The sequence below is a fragment of the Rhinopithecus roxellana genome, chromosome 7, assembly GCF_007565055.1.
Source record: "Rhinopithecus roxellana isolate Shanxi Qingling chromosome 7, ASM756505v1, whole genome shotgun sequence".
In the NCBI taxonomy this organism is placed as follows: Eukaryota; Metazoa; Chordata; class Mammalia; order Primates; family Cercopithecidae; genus Rhinopithecus; species Rhinopithecus roxellana.
In genome coordinates, this window is record NC_044555.1 from 132,166,106 (window position 1) to 132,174,438 (window position 8,333).

The window sequence follows — 8,333 nt, forward strand, 5'->3', positions numbered from 1 at the left end:
AATATATCTAAGTGAATATAGACACTTTCTTCCATTTGTTTAGAACAATGATAGCAGAGTAGATAGCATGACAGATTTTGTATTAAGTTAAAAACATAAATGTAAAGAGAATGGGAGAAACAACCTATGAAAAACAACTGACTGAAATCTGTAAGGCTGATAGAAGCCACGTGTTGTAACAATGATCTTCAGGATCCAGAGATTTCTGTAGGCTGGGCTGCCAAGTGGAGGCATACAGAAGTGGGATCTTGGAGCTGAATCTCAGAGAATGGGTAAGATTTAGGTATGTCATATAGAGTGCAAGATGGACATTCTGAGAGGAAAAGCAGCTTGAGCAAATGTAAGATATGTTTGGATTGCTAACTTTACTGAATCAGGGAAACTGTGTTGGGGAATCAGTGGGATCAATTTGGATAGAAATGTGATAACAAAAGGTCTTGAAAGTCATCAGAGGAGTTTTGGCAAAAAGAAATAATCCTAACCACTATTTTTATGAGATTATTCTGACAGTGATATGGATGATGAATTAGAAGAAAGAGATTTTTTTTTTTATTTATTTTTATTTTTTTTTTTTTTTAGAGATGCGTATTTGGAAAGTTTACCTTTAGTTTAGTTTAATAGTGAACTAGCAAACAACCAGTAAGAGGAATACACAGGAAATCAAAGATACCAGGGGGTGAAAATGCAGCTGTCAATGCCACCCTGGCTCCTCAGAGGTGTGACTTGAGTCCGTAATACAGCATAATAGTCCATGCTGAGTCAGTGTGTTTCAGAACCTTCCACTCTTTATCTTTGGGTGCAAGCAGCCCCAACCCTCAAGGATCCATACTGTTTGCACAATAAGAAAATTTGACTTGCCCAAGGGTTATATACTTCTGAGTATATTTCTTGCATCACTAGGAGTACTTAGCTTCCTGGTGGCCTGACCAGGGCCTTCTGCAGCACCAGCTTAGCTGACTTGGCTTGTCCCCACTATACTGGGTACTGTCTAGTGGCCTCCATAGCCAGGTAGCTTGAGTTCAAGATTCCATTTCAACCACTTAAAGCTGAATGTAGATGAGCAATTTAAGTTCTAGAAATAGACTCTATGGAAAAAACAAACAGACAAACAAACAAAAAAGCTGTTCCTCAAATTCACCTTGACTTTCCACCTTAAACTTTTTCATTAGAAAACTCTTTTGGAAAAAAATGAAAGATCTTAACTTTGTCTATCAGGTTTACACAATATAGGCCTTCCTGGACCCTCCTGCTGGATTTCCACTTATGCAGTGTCTCTGCCTGCACAAGCCTTTCTTGGTTCCTTAGTTACCTGTCTGTTCAGAATGTTATTCTTTTATTCTTCCCTTATTAACTCCAGGTCACTTTCAGATATCAGACTTAGAGTTCTCCAAGGTATGTTTCCTTGAGTCCTTCAGTTTAGGCTATGTTTCATTTGTCTGGTTTTGTTTATACTTTCAAGAAAGAGATAAGGAAACCAGCTAGATGAAGCACCTGGTATGGCTCAATTATGCTAGACAGAAGGGAGTCCTCCAATCTGCATTCTTGAAACATTACTTATCATTGCATGCTGCTCTATCTATAGGGCAGGGGTCAGCAAACAGTATCTGTAAAGGGCCAGAGAGTACATAGTTTAAGCTTTACAAGCCATAAGGCCATCTCTGCATCTTCTATGCAATCCTGCCTCCAATTGGAGCAAGAAAACAACCATAGACAATAGTGCAAAGAAGTGGGTCTTTGGTCTTCCAGTAAAATTTTATTTACCAAACTAGGCAGTGTGGTGGGTTTCACCTGTGGGCTGCAGTTTGCCTTGCTTGGCTCTAGGGTATTGGGTAACTCCAGATTTATGAAGCTCTTGGACAACTTGATTGGAAAGTACATCTCTGTAATTTTAGTTGTCTATTTTCCTTGTTATTCAGTCAGGTAAACTCCTTATTCTATAAACAACATATATGGGAAGGGAAAATTCTTCGATTTATCTTGCCTGGAGTGTAATTATTGCCACTAATTTTACTAATATAGTATTATCTAATCATGTGTCTCATTGCTTCTATAAATCATATCCCTGTGATTGAGATAATAAATGGATAGATGACCCCTGTAAGAACGTGAGAATAGAGGTGGGACAACTTAGCATGTGGAATAAAAATTATCCAAATGTATCTTGAAATGTTAGGGTAATACAAATATAGGACCACATGTATTGTTGCGATATCAGGCAAATTTCCAGATATCTGTCAAATGCATGGATATTTTGGTTAAGGGTCAGTTGATTCATTTCAGCAACTCCTAGCTCCCACCCCTAAAAGTAAGTGGAGTATGAAGAGGTGGGTTAGCAGAGCTAAGGATTAGGTATAGGAAAATGAAAAAGAAAGAAAAAGGAAGAAAGTTAAAAGACATAAAAAGGTAAAGAAACTAGTGGTAGAGAGGAGGGCTCTAGTTTCTGGTTTGCACAAGGTTGTAAGCAGATCCACGTGTTTATAAGGAAGGCTAATAAAAGAAAGTTTGCAGAGGGGCTGATTTGAATTCTATGATTCGAGGACATTTCTTTCATTCATCTCGGTCTAGTAGGCACTTGTTCCAGGTTTTGTGCTAGGCTCTAGTTATACAAAAATGGCTGCTGTTACCAAGAGGCATGCAGTCTGGTAAAAGTTAATCCAAGCCCCACACAATGTAATACCACATTTTCTGAGTATCTCAGTACATAGTAAATGTTCTAGAAAGATTAATGCCAAACCAAACCTGTAGCAATTGTTACCCCTTTGAGAATGGCATTGAGGGTGGTGGGTATATACGTGTATACATGTATGTATATATATACACACACACATACATACACATACATATATGTATACATATACATACACATACATATATAAAATATATATTTACAAGGGGAATGTATGTATTACTTATGGAATTAAATAATTGAAAAGGAAGGTGAGAAGAACTACAGGAGGAATATAGACAAATGCAAGAGGAATTTGACTTCAAGGGAAGACAATAAAATCATAAACCAGTGCTGCTATAGAAAAGTCATGGAGGACTGGATCAGACAGACTGACACCAAACACTCTGACACTTAAGCACGACTGAGTCTCAGTATCTTTGTATCTTTGTCTGTATCTTTGTCTGTGAAAAGTGAATAAGTGGGATTTTCATGGGTCATGTTTCAGTGTCAGAGTCTTTGGAGACTTTAACATGATCATGTTTTCCTATTTTTCTCTTCATTAATAAACATCTAACATGTGTGAGGCCTTAAATTAGGTGCTAAGGATACACAGAAAAATCAGATTAGCATCCTTGCCCTCAAGGGGCTCTCAGTAGTGTTGAAAGATAATGTAACTGCGGCAAATGAAGGAGTTCAGAAAATGTCACCCCAAAATATGCAACTTTGGTATGCTGATTACTTTAGATTGAAGGCACTTGAGGAATATTTAGTTAATGCAGGGAGGGGCTTTCTTTGAACTTCCTTATCTGCCTAAAAATGGATCTGTATTATCTCATTAATCATCACCCTGGGAATTTTATCAACCCTGAAAGGTTAATCTTTGACACTACCCCCAGACAGACTATCACCTTTTCTTCTGAAGGATGCTCCTAGACAACTTTTATTACTTGAGAGACGTTTTCTCTGCATAATAAGACCATCTTTATTTTCCATATAATTCCTCCTGTTACCCTCTTATAACTTGTATTGCCACCACCCCTCAGAAGTCTCAAGCACTTTAGATTCTTTTAGGTAGCTCAGGGTGCTAATAAGTACCAGGCTTCTTACCCTTCTAGGAGTCCCATATCTTGTGGACTCCATGCATAAATACATAACTAAATATGTTTTTCTCATGTTAATCTGTTTCTGTGTCAATTTCATTCATAGCCCACCCAAAGAACCTGGAAGGGTGGAGGGAAGTCATTTTCACTCCCCTACACAAGCATAATTATCAGCTATAAGATCCAATAACCAAAATGCCACATGAAAAGTATAAGAAGAATAAATGACGTGTTATAAAAATGCAAAGTTTTTTAATGAGGAGTGACTAAGGCTTAATGAAGAAGGGAGCATTTCAGCTGAACCTTAAATGCATACCTTGAAATTACTGCCGATTCAATTCTAAACCACAGCAGTAAAGACAGCAGTAATGTAAAGCGAGTCACATGAATTTTCTGGTTTCTCAGTGCATATGAAGGTTTTGTTAACATTACACAGTAGTCTTTAAGTGTGCAATAGTATTCTGTCAAAAAAATGTGCATACCTTAATTAAAAATACTTTCTTGCCAAAAATGCTGATGACCATCTGAGCTCTCAGGGAGGTGTGATCTTTTCGCTGGTGGAGGGTCTTGACTCAATGATGATGGCTGCTGATTCATCATGGTCATGGTTGCTGAAGGTTGTGATGGCTGTGGAAATTTCTTAAAATAAAGTAACAATGAACTTTCCCACATAGATTCACTCCCTTCTATGACAGATTTACCTGTAGTATGCAATGCTCTTTGATAGCATTCTACCCATATGGAAATTTCAAAATTGGAGTAGATCCTCTTAAATCATGTTGCCACTTTATCAACTAAGTTACTGTAATATTCTAAATCCTTTGTCATTGGTATAGTTTGGATATATGTCTCCACCCAAATCTCATATTGAGTTGTAATGCCCAATGTTTGAAGTGGGGCCTGGTAGAAGGTGATTCAATCAAGGTAGTGAATTTCTCATGAATGGTTTAGCACCATCCTCTTGGTGCTCTCCTCAAAATAGTGAGTTCTTTCTTTCTTTTTTTTTTTTTTTTTTTTGAGATGGAGTCTTGCTCTGTTGCCCAGGCTGGAGTGCAGTGGCATGATCTTGGTTCACTGTAACCTCCACCTCCTGGGTTCAAGCAATTCTCCTGCCTCAGCCTCCCAAGTAGTTGGGACTACAGGCACCCACCACCACGCCAGGCTAGTTTTTGTATTTTTAGTAGAGATGGGGTTTCACCATATTGGCCAGGCTGATCTCAAACTCCTGACCTTGTGATCTACCCGCCTCGGTCACCCAAAGTGCTGGGATTATAGGCGTGAGCCACCACACCCGACCAATAGTGAGTTATCATGGTTGTTTAAAAGTATGCGGCACCCCCCCTCTGCCTTGCTCCTGCTCCCACCATGTGAGATACCACCTCCCCAGAAGCAGATGCCTGTGTTACGCTTCCTCCACAGCCTTCAGAATGCTAAGCCAACTAAACCTTCTTTCTTTATAAATTGCTCAATCTCAGGCACTTCTTTAGAGCAATGAAAGACTGGACTAATACAGAAAAATTGGTACTGAATAGTGAGGCATTGCTACAAAGAAAATAGAAAATGTGGAACCAGCTTTGGAATTGGGTAACAGGCAGAGGTTGGAAGATTATAGAGGGTGCAGAAGAAGACAGGGAGATGAGGGAAAGTTTGGAACTTCTTAGAGACTGGCTAAATGCTTGTAACTAAAATGTTGATAGTGATATGGACAGTGAAGTCCAGGCTGCCAAGGTTTCAGATGGAAATGAACTTATGGGGAACTGGAGTAAAGATCACTTTTGTTATGCCTTAGCTAAGAACTTGGCTGCATTATGTACATGCCCTGGGGATCTATGGAAGTATGAATTTCATTGTGATGACAGGGTATCTGGTGGAAGAAATTTCTAAGCAGAAAGTGTTCAAGAGGTGTTCCGGCTACTTCTAACAACCTAACTCCGATAAAGGATCAAAGGAATGACTTCAAGTTGGAGCTTATCCTTAAAAGAGAAGCAGAGCCTGACAGTTTGGAAAATGTGAAGCCTGGTCACATGGCAGAGAAAAAAAAAAAAGCTTTTTTTGGGAGAGGAATCCAAGCAAGCTGCAGAGCAACCATTTGCTAGAAAGATTTGCATAACCAAAAAGAAGTCAAGTACTGATAGCCAAGACAATGGGGAAAATACTTCAAAGGTATTTCAGAAACCTTCATAGTATCTCCTCCCATCACAGGCCTAGAAGCCTAGGAGGGAAGAATGGTTTTGTTGGCCAGGCCCAGGGGTGCAGCCTGGAGACAGTGCTACCTGCATCCTAGCCACTGGGGCTCTAGCCTCCACTCAAAGGGGCCCAGGTACACTTCAGGTTGCAGCTCCAGAGGGTGTAAGCCATAAGCCTTGGTGGCTTCAATGTGCTGTTAAGCCTGTGGGTGCACAGAGTGCAAGAATTGAGGCTTGGGAGCCTCCACCTAGATTTCAGAGGATGTGTGAAAAAGCCTGGGTGCCCAAGAAGAATCCTGCTGCAGGGGCAGAGCCCTCACAAAGAACCTCTACTAGGGCAGTGCAAAGGGGAAATGTGAGGTTGGAAGCCCCACACACAGTACCTATTGGGTCACTGCCTAGTGGAGCTTTGAAAATAGGGCCACCATCTCCAGACCTCAGAATGGTACAATCACTGGCAACTTGCACCCTGTACCTGGAAAAGTCACAGGGACTCAATGACAGCTCATGAAGATAGTGCAGGGGCTGAACCCTGCAAAGCTACATGGGTGGAGCTGCCCAAGGCCTTGGGAGCCCAACCCTCACAGCAGTATGCCATGGATGTTGGACATGGAGTCAAGGAGATTATTTTTGAACTTTATCATTTAATGACTGCCCTGTTGGGTTTTGAACTTGTGTGGGGCCTATAGCTTTTTTCTTTTGGCTGATTTCTTCCTTGTGGAACAGAAATGTTTACCCAGTGCCCACTGTATCTTGGAAGTAATTTGTTTATTTATTTATTTATTTATTTATTTATTTATTTATTTATTTTATTTACACGCTCATAGGTGGAAAAGATTTGCCTTGTCTCCAATGAGACATCAGATTGTGGACTTTTGAGTTAATGGTAAAATGAGTTAAGATTTGGGGGAACTGTTGGGAAGGGATTTTAAAATGTGTGAAGAACATGAGATTTGTGAAGGGTGGCCAGGGGCAGAATGATATAGTTTAGATATGTGTCACCACCTAAATATCATGTAGAGTTGTAATGCTCAATGTTGGAAGTGAGGCCTGGTGGGAGGTGATTGTATCTTGGAGGTGGATTCTTACAAATGGTTTAGCTGTCTTAAATGGTGAGTGAATTCTCATGAGATCTGGTTGGTTAAAAGTGTATGGCACCTCCCTCTACTCTGGCTCCGGCTCCTGCCATGTGAGATGCCTGCTCCCCATTCACCTTCCACCATGATTGTAAGCTTCCTGAGGTCTCCCCAGAAGCAGATGCCTTTGTTATGCTTCCTGTACAGCCTGCAGAACCATAAGCCAATTAAACCTTTTTTATATAAATTACCCAGTCTCCAGTATTTCTTTATAGCAATGTGAGAACAGATCAATTCAGTTGTCATTTCAAAAATGTTCATATCATCTAAACTAAAAGTAGATTGCATCTCAAAAATCCACTTTCTTTGTTCATCCGTGAGAAGCAACACCTCATCCATTCAAGTTTGATCATGAGATTGTAGTAATTCGGTCACATCTTGAGGATCCATTTCTATTTCTAAATTTATTGCTATTTCTACCACATCTTCAGTTACTTCCTCCATTTAAGTCTTGAACCCCTCAAAATCATCCATGCTGGTTGGAATCAACATTTTCCAAACCCCTATTAATGTTGATATTTTGGTATTCTCTCATGTGTCATGAGTGTTCTTAATAGTATCAAGTATGATGAATCCTTTCCAGAAGGTTCTCAACCAACTTTGCCCAGATCGATCAGAGTAGTCACTATCCATGGCAGCTGTAGCCTTACAAAATGTATTACTTAAGTAATAAGACTTAAAGGACAAAATTACTCCTTGATCCTTGGGCTACAGAACTGATATTGTATTAGCAAACATGAAAACAACCTTAATCTTCTTTTACAACTCCATCAGAGCTTTTGAGTAAACAAGTACATTGCCAATGAGCAGTGATATTTTCAAAGGAATCTTTTTCCCTGAGCAGTTGGTCTCAAGAGTAGGCTTAAAATATTCAGTAAACCATGTTATAAACAGATGTGCTGTCATCCTGGCTTTGTTGTTCAATTTTAGAACAGAGAAAGAGTAGGCATAATTCTTAAGGAATCTAGGATGTTCAGAATAGTAAATGAGCACTGGCTTCAATTCAATGTCACCAGCTGCATTAACCCCTAACAAGAGAATCAGCTTGCCTTTGAAGTTTTGAAGCCAGGCACTGACTTCTACTCTCTGGCTATGAAAGTTCCAGATGGAGTCTTTTTCCATTTGAAGGCAGTTTCATCTACATTGAAAATCTCTTGTTTAGCCACTTTCATCAGTTACTTTGGCTAAATCTCCTGGATAACTTGCTGCAGATTCTACATCAGCATTTGCTCCTTCATCTTGC